Source organism: Dermacentor albipictus, chromosome 6 (assembly GCF_038994185.2).
Source record: "Dermacentor albipictus isolate Rhodes 1998 colony chromosome 6, USDA_Dalb.pri_finalv2, whole genome shotgun sequence".
Lineage (NCBI taxonomy): Eukaryota > Metazoa > Arthropoda > Arachnida > Ixodida > Ixodidae > Dermacentor > Dermacentor albipictus.
The window spans coordinates 84,105,791-84,131,785 of NC_091826.1; the positions used below are offsets into that span (position 1 = coordinate 84,105,791).

At 46.3% G+C, this 25,995-nt stretch overlaps 1 protein-coding gene across 7 annotated transcripts in view; it reads right to left on the reverse strand.

The window, feature by feature from the left end:
* The window catches only part of LOC139061257 (calcium-activated chloride channel regulator 1-like), a 323,451-nt gene that overhangs the window by 94,366 nt on the left and 203,090 nt on the right, over nucleotides 1-25,995 (reverse strand). The gene's annotated exons all lie outside the window — the stretch shown is intronic.

The window sequence follows — 25,995 nt, forward strand, 5'->3', positions numbered from 1 at the left end:
TTTACCATGTATACTGCGCACCAGCGTAACTTGGACGGAGCGTTGTGGGCACCACCCGTTTCCGCCGAAGCCTCCGCGGTGCAAGCTCCGGAAGAGAGAGCGGTAGCACTACACCGGCGATGAACCCAAATGTAATTTCTGATAATTCCGTTTCTATTAAGTGCGTTGGGATGTAAAAATAGGAGTAATAAGTAACTGTGCGTAATGCGAAAAAATGCGCTGGCTTGCCTACGAGAAAGAACGACCTATGCCGCCTGTTGAAGTGTGCTTTCGGGGCGTTCGGCACTAGAGGCCAGATACAAGTAAGTGCATGGAACTCAGAAGTTCGAAGACTAATAGCTCTCGGTTCATACTTACAACGTTTTCTAGAACTTTTCATGCACACAGTGCAGGCACTTGTGGCTTAACTATGCTACCTCATTTGTAATACACACCATCTTGCCGCAGTTTAAAGTGTAGCAAGGAGGAGCATGGTTTTCAGCGTATCGCGCTAGTGGGTAAACTACAGGTTTCGTTAGCGCGACAGTATTTCCTTCGCACCCAGTGCGCAGACTCACCAGACCGAGATGTATGCAAGGCACCTGTCACAGTTGACCACGTATACTAGTCCGTCATGCCCTGTATGACATAACGGCAGACATCGCTCTCTTCGTTATCAAAAATTAACAACAAGCTGCTTAGCGAAAAAAATGTTGGTGTGCTCTAAGCTAGACATTTCAATTTAGGGAGGCATTAAGTAAAATCTATCAACAAGGTCTAGAGCGAAACCTGTGAATGGGTCCTTCAAACACGAAGGTGTATATATCGCATCCTATGGCCTTAGAACATTATCATGCCTCAACCCCCTATTTCTATTAGAGAGCAGCTCTTAGGTGCCCCTTCCCACGCTTAGCTACGTGCCTGCTGCGCTCAGCCGCCGGGTCAGCTGCTGTCCGCGATACCAGCGTACGTAACGGGAACCATTGTTCCTGCGAGAGGCGATGGCGAGCGGCTACGAGTAAGGCTCGATGTGGCGCTCCCTTGGGTGTTGGCACTGCTGGCACTGGTTGCCTGATTTCTCCACAATGAAGGACCGCTCTCGCCGTTAATGGAAACAGCGTATGAAGAAAAGCGTAGGCACGCGCAAGACGGGTAGTGCGGTGAAGATGGCTACCATATGGCGCAAGGGTAGCACGTGTAGTCTGCACGGAGACAAAGCGCTGCATGAGCGGACGTTTACCTGCGGCGGCTGCTCTGAACCGCACACAAGTGCCACCTGCGCGCTGCTTCTCGCGATATCCCGATTAGCGAGTTAGTCGCGCCACATTTCGCTCCATTCGCACAAAACATTGTCTGCGCCAACTATGCTACTCACAGCGTTCTCTTCCAATTACAAACCGTACACCTATATAATCATAACACAAAATATTGACGCGCAAAATCAAAACTCTCATAAAGCTGTGCTCAAATTTTTCTTTAGGGAGTATCGTAATGGTCAGTGAGAGAGAGAGAGAGAGAGGGCTCTTTATTAGAAGAACAGAGAATTTTGCCGGCGCGTATATAACCGCTGGCATGCTACTCTGTATAGGGATGGGGAATGGGATTAAAAGATTCCAGAAAAGAGTGGGAGAAAAAAAAAGGATAAAAATAAATATGAAATGTCCGAGTGGACCTGATACTAATTTTTTACACGTGACATGGCGGGTAAATTTAGGCTTTTGTATAGGCAGGATGCAATTTTTAAAGTTTTCCTATTTGACCAAGTTCTGTCAGGTATTTGAACAATGAATCCAAAACCCGTCGCTGTTTTGAAGGGCCGGGCATTGGACCTAAGATGCTCGGTAACGTTAACGGTTCGTCGCGAATCATGTTCATTTGGTGCTCAAAAAATTGTCTCTCGTCGCGGTACGCGGGGCATTCTAGTAATATGTGCTCAATGGTCTCTAAGTTGCGACAGTTATCACAGTATGGGTTAGTGGTAAGTCCTATGCAGTACAGATAATTGTTCGTATATGCCACGTTCAGTCGAAGACGATGGTACAATGTCTCTAAGTGTCGAGGAAGTGGTCGTGGAATTTTCGGTCTCATTTCTGGGTCAATGTAACGTAGGAAGTTATCTTGGTGAAGCGGCAGTTTCAAGATGCGGTCTTTTCTTGATAGGCATATTTTTTTGCCATGGTTGAAGCATCGGCTTTTGTAAAATATGTTCTTCTGAACTTGCGGTATTGGAGTCCATTTCTGGCAGCTTCGTCCGCTATTTCGTTTCCCGAAATGCCGGCATGGCCAGGTATCCACTGGAACTTTATGCAATGCCTAGCAATCTTAGCCCTGTGGTGAAGATAAGCAATGTCAAATAATGATCAGTGAATTTTTTCTCCTCCCCTACCTCCTCAGCAATGTATCACGCTAGATGAATCTCTGGGTTTCTTCAACACATTCTCTTGTCTCCCAAGTAAAGCTTCGCTTCACATAGATTTCAGCCATGGTGTTACATCTGTGTCATGCTTTTGTAACTGCATGTGGGGTGTACAACATCCGTAATTTGTGCGTGCAGTCATGCAGCGCAGGAGTTTTTGTAACCTGTTCATTACTGCTTCTAATGGAGATATCCTGACTCCTCTGGCTGTTGTACAGGTCAGTATAGACTTCTGTCACTGCTTTTACTATGCCTTCGAGATTGCTGACGAACGTACCCCGCTTATCTTTCAGTTCATACACCTTGGTTTGTCCTATGCCAAGTTGCCTTCTCACTGATTTCAGGCTGCGTCCATTTTTATGGTTTCTTCAGTTTTTCTAACGTTATGATTTTGAATATCACTTATTTTCACTTTGTTGATCAGTTTTGCCAGTTCCCCTAATTCTATCTTATCCCTTGAGTTGGACACTTTCATTCTTTGTCGTTTCTTTATTAGGTGCTTTGTTACTTGGGAGAGTTCGCCTACTGGGTGCCTTGGTACTTTGCCTCCGACTTCAATTGCTGCGTCTGTAGCAAGCCCAGTTACGGTTTCATTTATTACTTCTATGTCATCTTCATCTCTCCGTTGCCAGTCTGAATTTGCCTGTTACCTTTACTGCCCCTAGGTTGAGCTGTTTCTTTTTGACAAATTTCACTCTTTCTCTCTTGAAATTGAGGTGAATCCTAGCCCTCATTCACCGATAATCACTGTACTTTACCCAACATTGCACTTCTACATCCCGGGCTATGTTGGGATCTGCTGAAAGTATGAAATCAATTTCAGTTCTTGTTCCACAATAAGGGGTTTTCTGCTCCACTTTTGTTTGCTACGCTTCCTCAAAAAGGTTTTCATTCCCAGCTTATTCCTTTCTGCGAATTCTACCAGTACGTGTCCACTAGCGTTCCCAGAATCGACGCCGTAGTAGGCGATTGCTCGTTCACCAGCCTCCTTTTCCCCACTCTTTAACTGAAGTCGCCCGTTACTACAGTATACTGAGTTCGCACTTTTTTCATCGCTAATTCAACATCTTCATAAAACTGATAATTCATCATCGTGACTGGATGTGGGAACATAGGCTTGGACTATCTTTAATCTATCACTATTATTAAGTATCATTACGACTACTGCTACCCTATGATTATTACTGTAGAATTCGTCAATGTTGCCCGCTATGTCCTTTTGGGTTAGGATGTTATCCCGTATTGCTTGTTATCTGGGAGACCTCTATAGCAGAGGACATGGCCGTCAGTCAGCACTGTATAAGCCCCACCAGTTTTAATCTCGCTAAGGTCACTGATATCCCAAACTATGTTTGATAGTTCCTCAAAAAGTCCCGCTAAGCTAACGTCACTCGACAGAGTTTGTGTGTTAAAGGTTGTCGTGATCAGTTTCCATTGGTGGCTTATCCTGGTCCACAGGTTCTTAGCAGCCTCTGCTGTGTTATAGGTCTGACCACCGCCTTGGTCAGGAGCTCCGCGGCTGCTGGGGACTTATGGTCATGGGATAATTCTAGAAATTATGAGGGAGTATTGAGATAGTATTGATGAATTGTATTGCAAAGGCGGCGAGAAAAGGGCCGTCAATTGCTTCCACGCGCGATATGTACAAACCATATCGCCTGTACGCCGATTATACTAATATATTTAGTTTTGGCAACTGTACATCAACGCTAACACGTTAGCTAAATGAAAATCTCATGAAAATTTTCACATGTTGTCAACATAACAAGCTGCAGATTAATCATAATAAGACCAATCTTGTCACCTTTGCCTCACGTCAGCCATCACCTGAGTGCCTTCAATCCATTTATGTCAACAATCACCTAATCACTGCATTTGGCCATTGCACCTATTTAGGTGTGGAATTTGATCGTCCTATTAAATTTCACCTTCACATAAGTAATGTGAAAATCAAAATGGCATACGGAATGCGCGGTTTAATCAAAGCATGGCCATGAGGAGCCTCGGCCAGTGCCAACAATTTCAACTGTTCTTTTGGCGTATCCTATAGATGCAGGAATGTTCAGTGGTACCAATAACCTTGAATTGGAAAATGTATTGTCATGTATGAGCGCGTGAGTATCCACAGCAGAAGGCATGCAAAAGTAATGTTGGTCAATCTGATGTTCTACTTGCAATGCACGGCGAGCGTTTGATTTGACAACCATGAAAATGAGTTTACTGACTGGCGAAAATCTCAACAGAAGCTGGAGAATTTGCTTGACCACCTATTTGGAATGAAGAATGCCACTGAGAAAAACCTAGCAACTCGTGCACAAGCGTCCACGGAGTCATACGTTGCTTACATCTACAACGTGCTTGCTCTCTACCGCAACGTTGACAGCATAGGCACAGACCAGGGGGGTGGAGGCTGGAGGGTTCGCTCCCCGCCCTCCAGTGATTACCGATGGGGTCAGGGAGGATCATGTCCTCTTTTTCATGGTTCTGGACAAGTCGACAGACTTCTGATGCCTAAAAGATAAATGTGAAGCACAACCTTAAATTGCCGCGGGTACATAGATCTGTCTCAGACAAACGAAGGGGAAGGAAGACGACACCAAGAATTTTAGATCCAGTTCACTTTCCATTTTCTTTTTGTAGATCAAGTTTAAGATTCCGAGTGGCAACGGCAGCTCTCCGATTGATTGATTGAATTTGTTGTTTTATGGCGCAAGGGCCAATTATGGCCAAAGAGCGCCAGGTCAGTGTTGATGAGTTTGCAGTGGGTAGATGAGTTCCGTGAGCTATTATGACGTAGCTGTAAAGGGGCTTAAAAGTGATCTCTGTAAAGTGCATAAGAGATATATGTAATAAAATTATGGCAATGACTTCTCAGTACTACTAAGAACACAAGAGATACATTGTGATAGATTGATCATATATTCAAATACATGTAGGAAAACGTTTGCAAGACGCACTACTGCCTTAGAGAGCCCTTGAAACGGGAGGGCCTGAAGGCATGTGCTGTACAAAAATAAATTATCGCAGCGGCATCGTCTGGAGAGAGGATGTGCTACAAATTTGTAGGGCTAACAACATGTAAGACAACATCTTTTAAGAAGCTTAGGACTGCTGTGGTTTTAAACAACGGTTCTGTACCAAGAAACATTACAGGATGAAAGGGGATGTGCTGCCGGTATGCTAGCGGAAAGGGTTTTTTCTCTCTGTTTCATCTTCCCACCACTCCTGGAGGGCGTGGAGGACGGTGAGCCTTTCACCGCAACTACCGCAGGATGGTGGTTCATTTCCAGTTAGCAGGAAACTGTGTGTGGCATATATGTGTCCTATTCTGAGACGACAGAATAGGACTTCTGTTCATCGTGTTTTTGTTGCGGGGGGCCAATAACCCAGTTTTGGCTTAATCAAGTGAACCTTATTATTTGTTTCAGCATCCCATAAGCGCTGCCAGTGGCTTCTGAGTTTCTTTCGAATGAAAGGCTTTAGGTCTAAGGCAGGTAGTGCAGTTGTAGAATGTATATCTTGTGAAGCTATTGATGTGGCAATTTGGTCAGCCAGCATATTACCCTCAATGCCCTTGTGTCCAGGTACCCAGCATACTATGACTTGCAGCTGAGACATGTACGATGTGTAAATAACGGAATAAAGCTCAGTAAGTACAGGGTTTCGATGATTGCGGAGGAACATTAGGGCTTTTACGACGCTTAGAGAGTCGGTGTATATGATGGATTTGTGCAGCTTTCTTTTCTTGATTTCTTTGACAGCAGATAGAATTTCATAAGCTTCCGCGGTGAATATGCTTGTTTCCGGATGCAGTCCATCGGACTGGGAGAAGGATGGTCCGATTGCAGCATAAAACAAGCCGGCATGCGACTTAGAAGCGTCAGTGTAAAATTTTATGCATGAGTACTCAGATTGAAGTTCCACGAAATGCATTCGAATTTGTGCCTCTGGGGCGTGTTTCATCACCTCTACGAATGATGTATCGCATTCTATGGGTTTTCACTGCCATGGCGGCAATGGCTTAGCTAGGGCCATTAGGTTTTGCTGAAGAACTGGAACTTGCATTTCTTCAGCAAGCTTTCGAATGCGCAGAGAGAATGGTTCTCTTGCTGCAGGTCAATTACTAAAGAGCTGTGCAGATGCCACGTCGTTTATGCTTACATAAGAGGGATGGTCGCGGTTCGCGTTCACTTTGAGAATACATGAAACTAGAGTATGACCTCTGAAGATGAAGCGACCACTCATTAGCTTCAACGTAGACTCTCTACAGGACTTGTCCTGAAGGCACCGGTCGCCAAGCGGATACCTAAATGGTGAACAGGGTCAAGCATCTTCAAGGCGCTTGGACTGGCAGATTGATATACTATGGCCCCATAGTCTGAGCGCGTGCGTATAAGACTTTTGTAAACGTTCATCAGACATTTCCTGTCGCTGCCCCATGTTTTATGTGATAAAAGTTTAAGAAGGTTCATTGTTTTTAGACATTTCTCTTTTAGGTGTTTTAACTGTGGAATGAAGGTCAGTTTTGAATCTAATATGATTCCGACAAATTTGTGTTGTGTGACAACTGGTATGTGCTGTCCATGTAGTTCTAGGCTGGGCTCTGCGAATAAGCCTCTTTTTCGCGTGAAAAGTACATATTAGTTTTAACAGGATTCAGTTTAAAGCCATTTTTATCCTTCCCATTTGCACACATTGTTCAAGCAAAGCTGGACATGCCGCTCACAAATAGAAAGGTTACATGACTTGAAACCTAATTGTACGTCATCTACGTACACCGAATAAAACATGCTCTGCGGTATACATAAGCGTAAGGAATTCATTTTTATTATAAAAAGGGTACAGCTTAATACCCCTCCTTGCGGCACCCCGGTCTCTTGTGTAAATGGCTTGGATAGAGCATTGCCCACCGTAACTCGAAATGTACGGTTTGATAACTTTCAATTACATTAAGCATATTATACAGTACCAGTGGCACCCTCGACGATAATGGAAGAGAAAATAGTCTAGAGGAATTCGAAATCCCGAAGGTAACGCCGGAAGAAGTAAAGAAAGCCTTAGGAGATAGGCAAAGGGGGAAGGCAGCTGGGGAGGATCAGGTAACAGCAGATTTGTTGAAGGATGGTGGACAGATTGTTCTAGAGAAACTCGCCACCCTGTATACGCAATGCCTCATGACCTCGAGCGTACCGGAATCATGGAAGAACGCTAACATAATCCTAATCCATAAGAAAGGGGACGCCAAAGACTTGAAAAATTATAGACCGATCAGCTTACTGTCCGTTGCCTACAAAGTATTTACTAAGGTAATTGCAAATAGAATAAGGAATACCTTAGACTTCTGTCAACCAAAGGACCAGGCAGGATTCCGTAAAGGCTACTCAACAATAGACCATATTCACACTATCAATCAAGTGATAGAGAAATGTGCAGAATATAACCAACCCTTATATATAGCTTTCATTGATTACGAGAAAGCGTTTGATTCAGTCGAAACCTCAGCAGTCATGGAGGCATTACGGAATCAGGGTGTAGATGAGCCATATGTAAAAATACTGGAAGATATCTATAGCGGCTCCACAGCCACCATAGTCCTCCATAAAGCAAGCAACAAAATCCCAATAAAGAAAGGCGTCAGGCAGGGAGATACGATATCTCCAATGCTATTCACAGCGTGTTTACAGGAGGTATTCAGAGACCTGGATTGGGAAGAATTGGGAATAAAAGTTAATGGAGAATACCTTAGTCACTTGCGATTCGCTGATGATATTGCCTTGCTTAGTAACTCAGGGGACCAATTGCAATGCATGCTCACTGACCTGGAGAGGCAAAGCAGAAGAGTGGGTCTAAAAATTAATCTGCAGAAAACTAAAGTAATGCTTAACAGTCTCGGCAGAGAACAGCAATTTACAATAGGCAGCGCGGCACTGGAAGTCGTAAGGGAATACATCTACTTAGGGCAGGTAGTGACGGCGGATCCGGATCATGAGACGGAAATAATCAGAAGAATAAGAATGGGCTGGGGTGCATTTGGCAGGCATTCCCAAATCATGAACAGCAGGTTGCCATTATCCCTCAAGAGAAAAATATATAATAGCTGTGTCTTACCAGTACTCACCTACGGGGCAGAAACCTGGAGGCTTACGAAAAGGGTTCTACTCAAATTGAGGACGACACAACGAGCTATGGAAAGAAGAATGATAGGTGTAACGTTAAGGGATAAGAAAGGAGCAGATTGGGTGAGGGAACAAACGCGAGTTAATGACATCTTAGTTGAAATCAAGAAAAAGAAATGGGCATGGGCAGGACATGTAATGAGGAGGGAAGATAACCGATGGTCATTAAGGGTTACGGACTGGATCCCAAGGGAAGGGAAGCGTAGCAGGGGGCGGCAGAAAGTTAGGTGGGCGGATGAGATTAAGAAGTTTGCAGGCACGGCATGGCCACAATTAGTACATGACCGGGGTTGTTGGAGAAGCATGGGAGAGGCCTTTGCCCTGCAGTGGGCGCAACCAGGCCGATGATGATGATGAAGCATATTCCCTCGAATACCCATTTCTGAGAGGTCTCGCAATATCCCACATCTCCAAGTCGTGTCATATGCCTTTTCCATGTCTAGGAAAACAAAAAGAAAGAACTGCTTATGCATGAAGGCGTTGCGAATGCCTGCCTCAATGCGCACGAGCTGGTCAGTAGTCGATCCTACCCTCTCTGAAGCCGCACTGATAAGTGTCGAGCATTTTATTCGATTCAAGGAAATGTAAAAGACGACGATTTATCATTCTCTCGAACAGTTTGCATAAGCAACTTGTCAGTGCTATTGGACGGTAACTTGTAATGTCGGATGGGTCCTTGCCTTGTTTCAAGACCGGCACTACTGAAGCTTATTTCCATAATGATGGCAGGTATCCAGCAGCCCAAACAGAGTTAAAAAGTGCCAGAAGTGTCATGTGTGTATCAGTGTGTAGGTTTTTAATCATGTCATACATGATTTTGTCAACTCCAGGTGAAGAGCTCATGCACGAGCTCAACGCAGCTCTAAGCTCGGCAATATTAAATAGACAGTTGTACGGTAGATTTGGTCTGCATTTACGATTTGTTGACTGAAGTTCTGCAATTTCCCTATATTGAATGAATGTTTGTGAATAGCTTTTGGAACTTGATACACGTGCAAAATGTAATCCAAGGGCGTCGGCCTGCTTTTCAAAATATTCCCTCGCTCATCAATCAAAGGTAATGGGTTGATCTACTGACCTTTTAGCCTTCTCAGCCCGTCCCATACTTTAGCCTCCTAGGTAAAGGAATTGATGCCTGAGAGAAAACTCTCCCAGCTTGCTCTTCTAGCCTGCCGTCTTGTGCGCCGTCCTTGTGACTTGATGTGTTTAAATGCGATGTAATTTTCCGCCGTAGGATATTTGCGCAATCTGCCCCACGCCTTAGTTCGTCTTTTTCGTGCATCCCTGCAGTCTTCAATCTACCAAGGAACTCGTTTCTTAGATGAGTGACCATATGTTTCTGGAAAGAACTTTTCAGCTGCATCAATAATAAAAGCGGTAAAATATGCTACAGCGTTATCCATGGTAATATCGCGTATAAAATCTTGTGATAAATAAGTAGATTCCTTAAAGCGCTTCCAATCAGCGGAGTCAAGTTTCCAGAGACGTACTTGTGGACGAGTGTCGCGTCGTGTTAGTAAGTTTAAAGTTATCGAAAAGTGGTCACTCCCAAATAGATTTTCTATAACGTTCCATTCTTAGTAAGAAAAAAGTATAAAAGATCCAAGTGCAAAATCTATGGAGAAGTATGAATTATGCGCAACATTGTAGTAGGTGGTTTTTTCCTATTAAAGAGGCACACACCGGACGCAACAAGAAAGGATTCGATCTGTCGACCCCTCGAATCAGTCCTGGAATCTCCCCAGAGACTGTTGTGCGCATTAGTCCCCGACAATAAGAAATGGCTCTGGAAGTTGATTAATAGGTTCGTGGAATTTAATTTTACTTATGTGATAGTTTGGAGGTATGTAGATAGAGCATACGGCTACTAACTTATTAAAAAGAATTGCGCGAACCGCAACTGCCTCGAGGGACGTCCGAAGCGGCAAGTGTTGGCAAGCAACAGTTTTATGGACAATTATCGTTACACCGCCGGATGAGCTGTTGACCTCGTCACGATCTGTACGAAAAATAATGGGTGACCGGAGAAAATATGTCTGTGTAGCTTTTAACTGCGTTTCCTGAACACACAGTACTTTGGATTAGGTTGTGTAAGAGTTCTGTTACGTCGTCAAGATTGTGGATGAGACCTCTCACACTCCATTGCATAATTTGTGTATCCATTTTGATTGAGTTGGATACTGTGTGTTCTAGAAAGGAAAGGAAAGGTTAGTTCACCGGCGCTTTGCAGGCGCTCCTTAGGCACTGGTGGCGCCGTCTTGCTGGTGGTTGTGTCCATCGTCTCTAGCGAGGCGCTGGACACGCGCTCTTCAGAGCGCTTTGCTTGACGTGAAGGCCTCGACACGTTGGACGAGACCTTCGAGGTCACCTGCCCGGAGGTAGATGGCCCCGTCTGTTGGGGTGACGGAGCAGCGCTAGCTGCAACCGCCGCGGGGGCAGGTGACGTAACTGCCGACTCACTGCTTGTGGGTCGGACAGCCGCCGGAAGCCATTGTGTCGCTGCCCCCTGACGCGTCACATTGGCAAAGCTGTTCATAGGCAGGTATGACACCCGCCTACGTGCATCCTTGAAAGATATGTTTTCTTTGACTTTGATTGTCACAATTTCTTGTTCTCTTTTCCAAGACGGGCTGGACCGCGAGTATGCGGCATGCTCGCCATCACAGTGGACACAATGTGGAGTCTTCTGGCACGTTCCGGAGGAATGTTCATTGTCACTGCACTTGGCACATGTCAGCCGGCCTCTACAGTTCTGTGAACTGTGGCCAAACCTTTGGCCCTTTAAAGCATCTAAGAGGATTGGGCACGTACGGCGTCACATGGAGTTTGATGTACCCGGCCTCGATTGACTCAGGCAGGACACTCGAACCGAAGGTGATTATCAAGTGTTTGGTTTGGATTTCTTTGCCATCTCGTCTCATTTTAATTCTTTTGACATTTATAACATTCTGTTCACTGAAGCCCTCCAAGAGCTCAGCCTCAGTGAGCTCCAGCAAATCACCGCCCGAGACAACGCCGCGGGAGGTATTCATCACGCGGTGCGGGGTCACTACTACTTGGGTCTCTCCAAATGATACTAGTTTTGGCAGTTTCTCAAATTGCTTCTGATCGCGGAGCTCCAAGAGGAGGTCACCGCTAGCCATCCTCGAAGCCTTATATCCTGGACCAAACACTTCGGTAAGAGTCTTCGATACAAGGAACGGTGAGATTGTTCGCACTTGTTTAGCTGGTTTTTCTGAGTGGATCACGTGAAAACGAGGAAAATTGTGGACTTGCCGTCCAAAACACTGAAAGACTTCCTCGGTGCGCCCTCGTTTCTGAGGGGCGATCAGGGAGTTTAGGAAACGCGTTTTCCATAGGTACAGTTGGGTATTTGGCCGAGATGCCGACCACCAACCATGGAGCCCAACAGGGGGACGTGACAGAAGTTCCTGCTAGAGAAACCCTGCCAACGCCAGCCGTACATCGCTGCTATAACCAAATACAGCATAACCAAGGCTGGCTAGCTACACAAGGTTAGCCCTTGCCACCGGGAAACTAGGAAGTGAGTAGAAGTGATGAGAAGACAGGAAAGATGAAAAAGCAGAGAGAGAAAGACGAAGATTGGAGAGGAGGACAGGAAAAGGCGACTGCCGATTTCCCCCGAGTGGGTCAGTCTGGGGGTACCGTCTACGTGAAGCAGAGGCCAAAGAGGTGTGTTGCATCCCCTGGGGGGCCTTAAAGATCCGAACACCCGGCATCGGCTCAACTCCCAGCATCGCCCTTTCCCCGGACATGGCTAAGCCGCGCAAGGCTACACGCGGGAGGGTCCGACCCTCGTGTGCTCAGGGACGTGGTGTCGCAACACACCAAGCGCCTTCTTACGCAGACGTCCCTGCGGGGGGCAGCTCTCCGAACGTCTACTGTCTGAAGCCTCTGCGCGAAATCAAATGAACGGCAAATTTCATAATTGCAGGTGTTTCTTTCGTACACATTCTCGTATGAGACTTTCAAACACTCAAATGAACTCTTGACTCGAAACATCAAATATGAACTTGCCTTTAAAAATAAGCCCGCAGAGATTTCAAGCCATACTTGCTAATAAGAACAAAAATATTTATAGCAAACTTAAATGGACACTGAGCTCCATCCTAAACTCCACAGCATTGAACCCATCTTGAGTCAATGGTGGACTGCCGGACACTGAGAATGGTTCTACGAGGTGGTGTTGTGCCGTCCGGGATTTGGCCACAAAAACTTAACACACAGCCACCTCTTAAGCAAGGGTGACTAACCGACCTGTGAAGAGTGCTCCGACAGCTGATCACTGGTTCATTCCTGTGAGTTTTCCCCGCGGTCTCTACGGGAATCTGCCATATCTCGCACGAATATCCTTCGCCACTGTGGCGTGGCAGCTTGGTACGCACATTGCCCGGCGCTTATTCTCCTTCCGCTTCGATTCCGAGAATATGTGTCAATCAGAGGAACCGAACTTTATTTGAAACGCGTCGCCAAGGGTCGGAATCGCAACCACCGTGGGACAAAAATCAAGTGCGTCATCGATATCCGTAATCAACGTGGCTATTAGAACTGCAGACTCCACAAGTCTCGGCTGCACATTCCATGGTCGATATATGTCCTTCGTGCTTTGCTCACTGAAAGGCGTGCCAGCGTTGTCTTTGTAAGTGACCTATCAGGCCGCTATGGGTAACGCTGGACGTTTTTGGCACGGCCATCGGAGAAAGAGAAAGGTGAGAATTTTCTCGAACTCGGAGCCCCTGAGCACGTCCCACGCCACGGCCCAGGCCCTCCATTCCCGGCACCCTTGAAGTCGGTAGGCGCGCGTGGACAGACAGAGAAGGCTCGAGCTCTTTGAAGGAGATAAGAGAGAGAGAGAAGCAACTTGGGGTGCGCGCCGCCGTGTCTACTCACTTTCCTGCTTGAATTTTCCTTCCATGTATCTTATGCAAGACCGTGGTTGGCATGCAGCAGGTCAGGCTTCGAGTAGAGAAGTAGACAACCTCGCCTTGTGGCATAAATCGTGTGAAGTGTAAGCGTCGAGCTCAAGTGCTAATTGTATCAGCTTTGGTGGCTGAGTGCGAACGTTTTGTTACATTTGTGTGTTGGTGCTACTTTACTGTTTTTGAGGTGTTATACAACTTTGTCCGCGACACGTCCCACGCAATATCAGTGTCCGCGTCCAGATAGGTAAAGTAGTGAAGAAAGAGCCTTGAACTTTAGTCGACCTCTTTGGCCTTTGCACGTGGAGAGTACAGCACTTTGTGCAGGAACAAAGAATTGGCGCGCTTTTTATGGTTTCATAACGAAGCTGTTGACCGCTAGCCGCCCCGTGTTAATGAGCCGCATGTGTGCTCTCGTAGTCGGGCTAAATGGGATGGCCAACGTCCACGTCATGATCAAAACCACCTTACGGCAAAACCAGCTTTATCGCGAATGCTCTGCGTTCTCTTAATTTATCATATCTATTCCCCCAAAATATATCACAATTTGCTGCTAGGACGACTCTATCATTACGTCGAGTTTCATTTATGTTTATTATGTGGTGGTTCACAGTTGTAAATGTGGAATTCCCGTCTGCTCTCAATACACGGGTTTCTACGGGACGGAAACGGGCAGCCGCATGTCTGTCTGCTAGGATAAAGCCATAGCGTTTCAATGCGTTATTAACCTAATGAACTACGAAGTATGTTTAATCGCAAAGTACAAACAAACGTGTTGTTTCATGCTCACGCTTGCTTTTGCTGTCCATCCGCGTTAACACCGTGGATCGGGGGCGAATGTGGAAGCACAATGAAACCATCGCTGGCATTCCACCTTCGCAGAATATTGGCCCCAAATTTTTTCTTCAAGCCTTGAACACACTTTTGGCACTCCATTCATTGCTGTTCGTACCTTCCTGGTATTCTATTTCAGGTAACCAGGAAGATCAATGAACATAAATCTCATCAAGAACAACAGACCTCCCTAAGATGATGACGAAATGGCAAGCAATCCACCCGGCATAGGTCATTCAAAGTCCGCCTCTGAACCTACCGAGGGTTGCCTTAGCCGCACAGATGCGACATCTGCCCCTGTAATCATTGCATCCGCATGCGTCCCTATTGTTGGTGAGGATCCACTCCCCAATGTAAAAGCATGACGGGGACGACATTATCAACCAGCTTAGAAACACTGCTAGAAATGGCTTCTGTATGACTTGTCAGTGGACAAGGTATTGTGTGAGGCATGTCGCACTGCTTGTGAGACGAAATTTATTTCTTACACATACTTCCAGGGATAAGGATTCTCACTTGAGGTTTGTGCAAAATTTTTTTTAACTAGCAGAACGCTCTTGAAAGATTTAAAGATCATGAGGCCTCGAATCTGCACCGTGCGACCATGAGCGTAACCGCCGGTGCAAAGCAAAGCGCTGAGAGCGACGTTATCATCGTTGAAGTACTTAGCAAGCCAGAGATTGGCAGTGCGTGGACATGTTGATGCAGAAAGTAGTTCAAGACACTTTCTGGAACATCGCGCAAATGACATGCCTGAACCGCAATCCCACGACATTTTAAACAAAATGTTGGAAAACTTTGCTCATGACGTTCTCAGGTCACTCACTAATGAGAATCTCGAAGTGGGGCACTATGCCGATATCTTGGATGAACTAGAGCAGCCAGTCTTCTTGCCTTTCTAAAGGACGGCCTCGGCCGTTTTAATCTTAACATTGATAATTGCCGTTGGCAATGCAATGATGTCGCTGAAAATATAAGGTCAGAGAGGTAGGCTGCAAGTCCTCAGGAAGAGCCGCGAGCGCTGTACGTACACCGCCTTGCGTATACACTTAATCTTTTCTGCAGAACATGAGTCACAAAGAGGAAATGTGTCGCGATTTCTTGGGCATAACATCAGAAATTATAGGCTTTGTTATGTGCTGCCCTGAAAGCGCCTAGATATGTTCTAGTTATTTCATAAAGAAGATCAGAGTATAAACTCGCGGAAGTCTTGTCTCATGAAGTGGACGCTAAGGGCCACTTTTCTGACGCGATTGTTCAGAACTATAGCCATCTGATCTGGTTTCATCATGGCCTAGCCTAGGAAGAACGGAACGACGCCTGAGTCGAAGCTTTTTTTAGCGAAGCTATATACCTCCACCAACCAACGGTTCTACCAACCAACGGTACCAACGAAACTCACCATAAGTGGGACGATCCCGGAGGTAGTCCAATAACGGACTGAACCTTGGCGGAGCTGAAGCAGCCGTCAAGCACAGCAGGCATTGGGTTGCAGAAAGGAGCGATGCGATTTCACGATGCAGAAAAAATAGGCAAGGCCGTCAAGGGCGAGTGTTAGCGGACTTTGAAAGGAAGGCTTTTGCTGATTTTAAAAGGAGGCACACGTAGAGCAGCGTGAATTGCAATCGAATGTTGAAGATAAACTCCTTCGCAAAGGCAAAGCCAAAGGAAGAATCAACGACGGTATGACGACGGCTCTGTACCTCACGCATTTCCTTCAGCCGAGGACATGCACCACCAGCAGTTCTACGAGGCATCGGACACAGCAGATTCCGTGCTGGACGACAGGTATCCACCAGAAATGTGGCAGCACATGACGCAGATTCAAAGATTATGGACTGGGAATGGTGACAGCACGTGCCTGTTAAAATCAACGCGCAATATGTCGAGCCTCAACGGCTTAACTTTCACCGTAGTATGCTCATAGAGCTAGCGAGGCAGCGTAATCCTCGCTTGAAATCGTTGCGGTATGTTGTTGAGTCGGTGTGGAGCGATAGCTGTGAGCAGCTACGATATGTTTTGCGCGAGGTGGCTAAGCTCATCAAAATTGCTTTTACTGTGCCAGCGTGGTCTTGCACATCTGAGAGATCGTTTTCATGCCTCTGTCGAGTCAAAACGTACCTCAGGTCAACAATGGGACAAACGCGGTTAAATCTTATAGCTCGCCCGCAAAATAAATCTCAGTGTCATCGCGGACGAGTTTATCTGGAGATGAACTGAGCGTAGAAACGCATTCTCGAATATACGGTTGCCTTTGTATAAAAAGACAGTGAACTTCATCAGAGTAAAACGCGCCAGCTTTATTGAAGCTGTCGCAGCCCCTTACCTTTCATTCATCCCCTCCAATTGTTCCTTCGTTTCACCAGTTCTCTATTTCAACCTTTGCCTTTTGAGCATTGCTCTTGTCTTTTTGTTTTGCATCGAGTTTGGTAGTAGGGTCGTTCCACGCCAACTGTGCCAGCCTTGGCACTCGACCATCATCAATTTCTTTGAAAAAGATTGAAGACTATTTATTTAAAGCAAAGCTTCTTTCTGTAAAACATTGTTGAGAAAAAATATTTTTCAGCACCGCTAGGAACATTTGAAGTTCTTTAGAAAGCTCGCAAGTATGAAACGTAAAACGCATTGTCAAAAAATGTCCTCTTAAATTAGGCAAGCACACCATTTTCGCTTGAGAATAAAGATAGGCTTTTCACTTCAAAAAGGTGATATCTATCTTTACGTTTACGTGTGTTTTATACGGCACTAAGTATGCAAAATTTGGTGCAAATTGGGAATATTTTGCAGAAATATAACTTTTACCAAAAGGTTATATTTCACAGTAACTAATTGACAGCAAGTTGTACTGTAAGTGAAAAATAATTCGGGACAAATATAACGTGAAATGGCCAGTACAGCTGCCGACAAAGTTGCAAAAAAGTTAGTTTTAGCCTATGTTTAGTCCTCACTTTAGCATTGAGGTGGTCGGGGTAATACTAAGCTAAATAGTGTATTTATTACAAGTAATAATTGTCTACAAACTGAGAAACTTTTATCAAGCTTTTATGATTGTGTTGGCTGATATTTGTTACTTATTTCCCGTAATAAAACAACAGACTGTTTTAATATTCACAAGGTTTCCACCCATTTGTAAATCTTAGTGTACATAACTGCACTCTGTACCCACCGGCGTAACTTTGCGATGCCGCGTGACGACGCTATGCAGGCCGTCGGTGTACGGCGACATTCGGTTAAATCCGCTTTATTGGAGCTCGCGTTTTTTATTGGCTAGACTAACTTCTAATAAAGCACTCAAGTAAAAACTTGAGGAGTTGATTATCTTGTTCAGATGTTCCTGCATCGACTCAGAAAATTTTGCGTCCGTGCAAGCTCTACTTACCGCTAGGGCGCTTTCCTACGAAGGGAAGCACGTGCAAGCACAGAGACCGGTATAACGCAAATTCAAAAATGTTTTTCTTGCTTACAACAAAAAGCAATTTCATAAATGTTTCTCAGTTTGTAGACAATGAGTGTTTCCAATAAATACACTATTTAGCATATTTTACCCCGACCACCTCAATGTTAAATTTACGACTAAACATAGGCTAACACTAAAATTTTTGCAATTTTGTCACCAGCTGTACAGGCCATTTCATGTTATATTCGTCCCAAATGATTTTTCACTTACAGTACAACTTGCAGTCAATTAGCTACTATGAAATATAACCTTTCGATTAGTTACTATGAAATATAACCTTTCGGTAATAGTTATCCTCCTGCAAAAAAATTTCCAACATCCACCAAATTTTGCATATTTAATGCCTTATAAAGAACTTACGAGAACCTAAAGATGGATAACACCTTTTTTAAGTGAAAAGCCTATATTTATTCTCAAGGGAAAACCGCGTGCTTGCCTAATTTAAGAAGAGACATTTTCTTGACAATGCGTTTTACGACTCGTACTTTCGAGCTTTTGAAAAAAAGCACATATTCCTAGCGGTGCTGAAATTTTTTTTTAGCAAAAAATGTTTTACAGGAAGACTTCTTGCTTAAATAGATAGTCCTCAATTTTTTTTTCAAAGAAATCGCTGATGGTCGAGCGCCAAGGTTGGGACAGTTGGCGTGGGATGACACAGTTCTTTACACTTCGGGGAGGGAGACCTTCTGCTCCACTGCCCGGCCTTCGATGTTGAGCGCACTGTGCTCTTTGCATCATACCGTCGTGTGGGACTGCCCTGTGACTCGGAGGGAGCACTTCTCTTTACGGCAGCCCACACTTCCATTGTCAAGAAAGTGCTTCCTGCCCTACTTGAATTTTGTTGTCACACGCCGCTGAGAGCGCGGCTGTAAGCCCCGCATTGCTTCTTCAACCTTCTTGTTATTTTTTTTGCGCCTTCTTTTCCTTCTCTCCCTGATCTTTTTCTCCCCACTCCCCTTTCCCTGTGCAGTGCTGTTGAGGTGTCCTCCTCTGAGAGACAGTTACGGCACTGTACTTCTCTCTTCCTCTCCTTCAAAAGTCACTACACACACGCAGGCGAACAGCTGATGCTGTGTTTTTAGATTTTAAATTGGTAGCTGATTGTGCAAATGTTTGTACTGCCGAGTGTTTCTAAGACAGGAGGAATTTGAATCTCTTTATGATCTTTTTATTGTTTGCTTATTGTGAAATTGTTTGTATTGTCCAGTGGTTTTTATAAACACAGGGCTTGTAATAGGATTGTAAAATTTGATTTCTTAGTGTGCCGAGGAAATGTTCGTATGGTTCAGTGCCTTCTCTCACTTTCATTAAGGGCATTATGATTCTCTACAAAGAGTTTAGGTGTCTTTCAGCTTCTTTTTTCATTAATTGACTTGGTATCGTAAGAAAAACGCGGTCATTTTTTTCAGCATATTTGCTCGACTTTAGAAACAACTAAAACTGATGTTGACCAATATTGCCTCTCAGCCTGAGCATCCGCGTAGTGGGAGGGATGAATGAAGGAAGAGGGGGCGATTCCCCCCGCCCCCTTCAGGGTGAAAACTCGGCGCCTGTGGCTGGAAGTAACACGTGTGAGGCTGACAAGGTCGAGCATGTCTTGAAGGGCGTCGATGACGATGTTTTCATCTGCCTAATGTACAAGAATTGTGTCACAGTCCGCAATGTTATAAAGGAGCTCCAACGTTTTCAGCACGCAAATAGCCGCCACATTGCAACGTTGTTTGACAGGTCGAACACAGCTTCGACTTCCTCAAGCAATGACTGCAGAATTCAGCGACCACGGACTGCAGAAGACGAGACACTAATCTTTGTGGGAAATTAAAGCACTGTCACCTGCCACCATTTTTTCTAGGAGTCAGTTATTCCACTCGGCTTGCCCGCGGCACCACATCGTAGCAGAATATTTCTGCGGAAAACTGCATAATGTCGGAGTGCATTCGTTCTGTTCTAGTACCACTTGACTACTTTCTGATGGACACTATCTTTCGCCTGGTCAGTCATACCATCCAGACCGTCGAAACAAGCGCAAATGACGAACTTCTGATGATCAACCAATCTCCTTTGCCTGCCATCGAATGGGTCCCATTGTCCGCCGTTGCCCCAGCCGTATCACTTGCTTACTTCCACGAGGGACCCATGGTTACTACCGTTCTAAACTGAGCTCACGCCATTTGTGGCCTGCATTTTACGAGGAACCGCCTAACACCCACGCTACTGCTACATGGAAGTTTCACACCGTCATTCCGCCGTCACCGGTGCTGTTCCCTACCAGCTCGTTGGCGGTCATGTTTATCACATCAAGCTCGTGGCACGCAGAAAACATGATTGAAGTTATAATCAATGGAGCACACATTCCGGCGTTGATCAACACTGGTGTGCAACTATCTTTTATGAGTGCCCAATTGTGCCGCCGCTTGAACAAATTCCTTACACCTGCCGCATCACAAACCCTTCGTGTCGAAGACGGAGGAATGCCCACCTTGCTCGGAATGTGCATTGCTCGCGTCAGGGTCACAGGGCACCTTATACCGCATTTTAGTAGGCTGTTTTTGAACAGTGCCCTCATGACAATATACTAAGATTAGACTGCTTATCATTTCAATCCGGCCTCTTTGACTGCGCATCCGGCGCGCTTCATCAACTGCCCCAGAACTGCGACATTCCACAAGAGATGCAACCGCGCTTATGTTTCCTTGATGACAACCTCCGGCCAACGCAATCACCAAGAACGTCACTTTGACCTCATTTCCTCCTCTTCCTGTCGGCATCTATCTGTTGAGGCCGAGTGCTCACCTTACGCTTAAATGTCGCCGTTCCGCACACCCTACTGACTGTTCCATAGAACCGGACCACACTCCCTCTCAGAAAACTTTTAACTACTTCTCGCAGCTTTTCCTCAGAGGCATGTCGCTAGCCGACATCTCGACTATCGAGAATTGCGAGATGTCCGTGTTTGACACGGAAGTTCCACCGTCATCTGCAGGGAAGTTCGAACTGTCTAATACTGCACCAGCCGAACATAGCAAGATGATCGCACCTGACCTTCCTACGAAGGCTGCTGATATAGGTCGCATCCTGGAGGATTATCGCGACATTATTGTTATGGCCATCCTTTAGGCCAGACGTCGATAGTCATTCACCGCACGACGCCAGTCCCTTACGCCGACGCCGTACCGAACTTCACACAAGCACAAGGTGGACAAAATGCCGGATAAAGGTGTAATCGAACACTCGTCTAACCCATGTGCGTCCCTAGTTCTCCTTGTTAAGAAGGATGGCGGCTCGCGCTTCTGCGTCGATTACCGACATCTGAGTAAGGGCACGACCAAAGACGTCTACACGCTACCATGGACTGATGTCGCCTTGGACTACATGCATGGAGCGAAATACTTTTCGTACATAGGTCACTGCTCTGGGGATGGCAGAACTCTGTGGATTACATGGACTGCGAAAAAGGCGATCGTAACACTGGATGGGCTTTGTCAATTTAAGGTTATACTATTCGGCCTTTGCAGTACCTCGAAAACCTTCGAGTGATTAACTGGATATTTCATCGGTATAAATAGTCCATTTGTATAAGCTATTAAGACAATGTCATAGTTCTTTCGCAACATTTAGGAGTCACCTTATGCGTCTATCGGACATTCTTGCTGTTTTGCTACGCGCCGGGCTGCAACGCAGTACATTCAAGTGCCGCTTTGAAGGTCGCCAGATTACTGTTCTCAGCCACATTGTCAGTGCCGCAGGAGTGTTCAACTTAGCCCTGACAAGATACGCGCCTTCCGAAACGTTCCCATAGCGTCATCCACGGCAGTTGTCAGAAGCTTTGTTGGGCTATGCTCCTATTTCCATCTCCTCATCAAGCACTTTGCAGACAGGTGGAGAAAAGAATGGCGCGCCGGGAAAAGTAGGAAAGAGCGCACCGAGCACGCAGCAATGAGATGCCATCTAGATGAAAGTCTAGGTGGCGTAGAGCAAAGCGGAGTAGAAATGAGGCGAATTAAGCGTCGCGGAGGAGCAGAATATGCGGTGTCGCGCTGGCTTGGCCTTATTACATACGGACAATTTCGCAGGATCTGTTAAGTTCTCCGAGCGCAACCCCTAGTTGCCGTTTCCCAATTATTGTGCACAGGTGTGCGTCTACCGTGCTACCAGACCTGGCCATGGGGGGGGGGGGGGGGGGAGTGACCTAGGAGTGACCCCATTGGCCGATCAAGACGCCGCTTGCATGGGCCCTGCGACTGGACGAAAATGACGACACCTGTGCCAGCTCCACGATTGTCTGAAAATGAGTTGTTCTCGACGGAGTGAAGGGGTTAAATGCAGCGAACCATCGGAAAGAGACGTTCATAGACGTTCCTTTTGCCACGGGACACAGCGCACTGCTTGTTGCCGGGTGACGATGAATTTTCACCGTTATTTTACTAGCTTCTAAGGCATGTACATAAAGTAAACCTTCATTTCTCCAAGTCTACCTCAATGCCAGCTAACACCCGCGTTCTGTGGCAAGATAATCTCCAATGGCAGTTGCTACGGGTACTCTGACCGGTACGGACTTAGCTGGTTCGTATCGTTATATCGTAGTCCCCGCGAGCTGTTTGCTCTACGTGAGAGTGAAAGCGTGCCACGGTGAGCCGACGACAGCACCTCAATCTCGCGCGTGCTGGAAAGGGAAGCAGACAGGAAGTGCACCGTGTTTCAATTGAATGGGGGGGTCGCGGTTCTGCTCTGGAGCCTGCTTCGTATGGCGTAGCCGTGCGAGCCCTATCTAGAAACGATCTGCGATGCCGGCAGTCTAGGCAGCTAGGCGCACGGGGCGCGGACAGCTTCGCGTAGCATACGCGAAGCGCATCACCCGCGCATCGCGCAACACTTGCGCATCAGCCGTGTTCACGAAGCGAAACGCCATATTGACATTTTAAAGCGCGGCTCTTAGGCGCCCGTTCCTGCGGCGAACGTCGACGTAACCGAGCGAACGAGCGCAGCGAAATATGAGAGCGAACGCGGCACGCAGTGGGTAATGAAATAAGTGGCCAGAACGAAGAGGCGCTAGGAGGAACGCAGTAAAGGGCCGTTTAAGGCACGTGTATAGTCCGACGTTATCGGCGCGCAGGCGAGCGTCGTTCGCGGTCAGACACGCAACGTCGGTTGCGCTGCGCCAGCCGAGATGCCATCCCCTCTATATACTTCAACGCACGCGCCGTCAGCTGATATCTTCGGAGCATGCGCAGAACGTTCGGCAAGTCGCGCGCGTCCGCAAAAGACGTCTGCGGAGTTGTGTTGGCGCCTTTTTCTTCCCGCGCAATGCATTGTGGTGCGAGAGTTCCGCCGACTCCGACGCGCGAATGGCTCACAAGCCATATCGGCGCCGTGCCCGTCGGTGCGCGTGGGAAGCCGCCGGTTACGTTGGCTGTGCCGGTGCGCACGACTATAGAGAGGTCGTTTTCACCTACGTGACGTAGCGTGCGCGCGCGCGGCTGTTACCTCGGGCTATAAACGGCCCTTTATAGTCCGACGTAACGCCCGCGCGCGCACCCGCTACGTCACGTCGGCGAAAACGACCCCTCTATAGTTGGGCGCATCGGCGCAATCAACGTAACCGGCGGCTGTCGACGTGCCCCGACGGGCCCGGCGCCGATATGGCTCCTGAGCCATTCGCGCGTTGGAGTCGGCGAAACTCTCGCACCACAATGCATTGCGCGCGAAGAAAAAGGCGCCAACACACCTCCGCAGACGGCCAGGCCCCACACACTCTCAAGTTCAACAAATGGCCACAGAGGGCGAAAAAATCGACCACGCGGCGCTGCTAATGAAACCGGCATAGTACACCAATTAAAGAGGTTCCTCCTTGAGCGCATTATTTCCCGCTAGAGGCGCCGTAGTGAGCGCTATTTAACTTACAAACTTTCTTTAACAATAACCGAAGCGTTTCTATTACATGATAAATAGGACAAAGTTATCATTCCTAATTTACATTGTACTCTTTATTACAAACTTTGTTGTCTTTTGCCATTTTAAACGCAAAATAGCGCTCAGCATCATCGACCTCCCACGTGACCTCTGGCCTGGAATCAAAATTTTTACCGGTATGTTCGCATTCACGGCAGGTACGGATCCTTTGGTTCGTACATCGGTTGGTTATATTGTGCTAAAACCCGTTTATTGTGCTTCGATATCTGGCGTTATTTAACTTGGGGTGTAAGCCCGAAAGCTAGGTTTCAGTCGTGAGCCGTGTGGAACGCGTCTGCATCGGAATGGGAGCCGGGTCCTGCTGCGACTGGGGACAGCAATACCGGTGAGTCGTTTAACATCGCTGCTTCAATCGCAATGTAATTTCTTCGTCTCGTTAATTTACAGGCGCAGGCAAGTTAACGAACTAGATGCTGCTTTACATATGGGCAGTCAGGACCCTCCTTTGCTGTTTCCGAAATAAACTTTCAGTTGCGAGGCCATCATTATACACACATTCACCAAAGAGAAAGTGATATCGGAACGCGCGTCACATTTTTCATCTCGTTGTAGCCGTAGCCATGGGTGACTGAGTAGCCTTATCGATGTATTTTTTTTTTTCGAGGCCACCAGCAACTCCTCTTGTTCACAGAACCGAATAACCCTTTGATAAACTGAAGCTAATGTACTGAATTTAATGTATTAAACAGTTGCACGCATGATAATTCATCCATATTTCGTACCTGTTAGTTCCAAATGTTCTTGCTGTTCAGTTTGGGTTACCTCAGAACATTTTTGCAGTAGTGAAGCGGTGCATCACGTTCATGCACAAAAAGAATGCATCATTTCTAATAGATTCATGTCTTTTATCTATTGGCTTGTGAAACCAGCAGTGGCATCTCTTCTAGTGTATAAACGTGCGCACGAAGGTTCTCATTTGTGATCTTAACAATACTTAAGCTGTTGATATGCATTGTAGTAATGCAGACATCAATTGTACGGAAAATAACAATGTTTATTTACCATGCTGCTTAAGCACCCTAGAACAAACAGTGCACATTTGCTTGTGTACTGTAGCCACAAACTATTACAATGTATATGTCGCACCTTTTCGCATTTTATATTGCAAGATTGTGCTTATTCAATTCCTGATGCAGTCAAAATTTCTGTTCCAGACATGCAGTAATGAGAATAGCACCAGTATAAAGCTACACACTCCATGCACTAAACAGAAGCTGCTGCCTGCTACAACAAGGTCATTGTGTGGACTTCGGCTGCTACTATAAGGTAAACAACACCTGGTACAGAAATAAATATGCTTGATATATGCTGTATTGGCTTGCTAGTATTGAGATACATGTCATTTGTTTGTAGCAGATGATCTGAACGTTTGTTCATGTTTACGTTTCAGCATAATTGGTTCAAACATAAAAGAAAACACTACATGAGTTTGGATAATCTCTGCTGTATCTCATGTGCCACTGTTCTGCCCCAACAGAGTCTGTGCCCAGTACAGCTCGGTCATCATGGGAGCCGCCATCTACACCAACAGGAAGGGACTAGAAACGAATTTGCAAGACCACAAACAAAAAAGCCGGGCTGGTTTCTAAATCAAATTTCGCGTGTGTGCTTGGTTTATTCGATAGTGAAAGTCAGCCATGGCAGACAGTACCAAACAGCATAATCTTCAGTCGGCATTTCGTCGGAAACAAAATGAGCAATAGCATGCGCCATCCGGCATATGTACCAACCATCTTTCCTTCACAATACCACCGCCAAGCCCTTTCCAACGCCACCGCACCAAGCGAACGATACGAAAGGTAAATATTATCCATTCATTGCCAAGGATTATGTGGGAGGGAAGCTGCCTTGTAATACTAGTTGTGTGCGCATACTGCCGGCGCACGCGCGACTAAACCGCCTATGTGTTTTTTTTTTAAATGCGCATGCGGATGAGGACTCGGCGCTGAGATGCATCCGGTAAATTTATGTAATTAGTGCCAAATGTAGCCAGCGTTGTTACGGATGCAGCAGCGGAGCACTGAAACCTTTGCTTGCGCGAGTCAGCTGATGCGATAAAGCTTTCTTCTCCATTGACTGCTGTGGCGAAGTAACATGAGAATTTTTTATGTCTAGCCAGAGAAATATGGAATGTCTTCAGGCCAGCTAATACATCCGAAACCATAACGCAGCACGACGGGAGCCATACCTGCTACATTTGCGAGGCAGGCTGCCACGCAAGCA